We start from the raw sequence: 1824 nt of genomic DNA on the forward strand, positions 1-1824 counted from the left end.
TTACCTAGGTAAAAATGCTTTGTTTATTTCCTTGTTTTCTTAGCCTTTGTTCCCCAAGTTAACATTTACAGTGATTAATTTGTGTTGCTGACTAACAGTACTACCATCTGTATACTGTGACCACTACAGTAGTAAGAGCTCAAAATGCAATTGCTTGTATAATGTAAATATAAAAAAAAAACATCCTGTAAGTAATTGCAATATTTGCAATTGTCAACTTATGAGGTGGAACATATCTAAATTCAGGTACGCATTGTAGTCGGGTGGCTGAGCGGTTAGGGAATGGGTCTAGTAATCCAAAGGTTGCTGGTTCGATTCCCGGCAGTGCAAAATTACGTTGTGTGTGCAAGGCACTTCACCCTACTTGCCTCGGGGGAATGTCCCTGTACTTACTGTAAGTCGCTCTGGATAAGAGCGTCTGCTAAATAACTAAATGTAAATGTATAGTCATTGGCTCATGAAAACCTTTTTATAGTTGTGTTTTCAATTCTTCTCTGCAGTGTGTAAAGGGTATTCAGAAGGTTGATTTTATTTGAGGGCTTTGTTTGTATTTTGAATGCAGATTTTGGTTTTTATGACAGATAATATGGTTTTGACTACAGTGTTTAGTAATTTTGGGTCAAAAGTCAAGGGTTTGGCCAAAATAGTTTAAGTATGACAATGTGTGTTTAAAGTTTGGAGAAAACACAGTACACATTCAAAAAATGTGTCCTAGCAATTGAGAAAAACTGCATAATTAATGAAGAACCATAACATTTAAGAGAGAAAGAAAGAAAAAGAGAGAGAGAGAGAGAGAGAGGGAGAGAGAGAGAGAGAGAGAGAGAGAGAACGAGAGAGAGTGAGAGAAAGAGAGAGAGTGAGAGTGAGGGAGAGAAAGAGAGAGAGAGAGAAAGAGAGAGAGAGAGAGAGAGAGAGTGAGGGAGAGAAAGAGAGAGAGACATCTGTTCACAGCGAGACCAGCGAGTCAGAGGGTCATTTGATTTCAACCTTATACACACAAACACAGAGAAATGAAGACACGTGTGTGCACACACGCCAACCTACCCCCCCCCCCCACACACACACACACACACACACACACACAGCTGAAGCGACTCGAAAATCCCGTTTGCACAACAACAGGACAGCCAAGGCTGACTGGCGCCCTGCTCAACCAGTTCCACACACACACACACACACAGACAGACAGACAACAACTGATCGCACATCGCCACAGTAAAACAAACAGTCTCCAGTCTTCCTCTGACCTTCTGGTGAAGGTTAAGCTGGAGAGCTACAACCAGCTATGGAAACATCTTCAAACCAGGAACTTTACTTTGTGACATGGTTTGTCTGTGTGTGTGACATGGTGTGTGTGTGTGCTAGGAAACTTGTTTTACTTAATGTGTCCAAGGTGCAAGGGAGATAGATGATGAATAATGAATGAAAATGTTAGAATGGGGAAGAAAAGAGAGGGAGAGAGAGAAAGCGTGAGAGGTGGGAGAGATTGTACCTGAAAGATGTTAAGTTAGGTTTGGGTTCGTAGTCACGGTCTCCGTAGTCCTTCTGCCACCATTTAAAACTCAGGTCCCATGTGTGACTTTCTCATCCTCTCTTCCTCTCTGACGGGAAGCTCAGTCCGTCCTCTCCCTCCGTCAGGGCTGTCTGTGGTGGCAGGATCGTGGTGAATGTCTTCTTCAAACTCAAACACACACACCTCCCCCTCCACACACACACACCAATGGGTGAGCAAGTCACAGTTTCTGTTCTTGTTTGGGGTGTTTTTAGTCTGAGTCAGTTCCCCTCAGTGTTCTCCTCTCTTCATGCTCCGGCCAGACAGACTCA

The 1824-nt window shown here is 43.2% G+C and overlaps 1 protein-coding gene across 3 annotated transcripts in view; it reads right to left on the bottom strand.

Moving 5' to 3' along the window:
- The window catches only part of rbm47 (RNA binding motif protein 47), a 28501-nt gene extending 26677 nt beyond the window's left edge, over positions 1-1824 (bottom strand). For all 3 annotated transcript variants that reach the window (XM_084687612.1, XM_084687611.1, XM_084687609.1), the window contains exon 1: positions 1493-1824. The gene's annotated coding sequence lies outside the window, so the exon portion shown is untranslated. The remainder of the gene's footprint in view (positions 1-1492) is intronic.

The sequence above is a fragment of the Hypomesus nipponensis genome, chromosome 22 (assembly GCF_054491055.1).
Source record: "Hypomesus nipponensis isolate SF chromosome 22, ASM5449105v1, whole genome shotgun sequence".
Lineage (NCBI taxonomy): Eukaryota > Metazoa > Chordata > Actinopteri > Osmeriformes > Osmeridae > Hypomesus > Hypomesus nipponensis.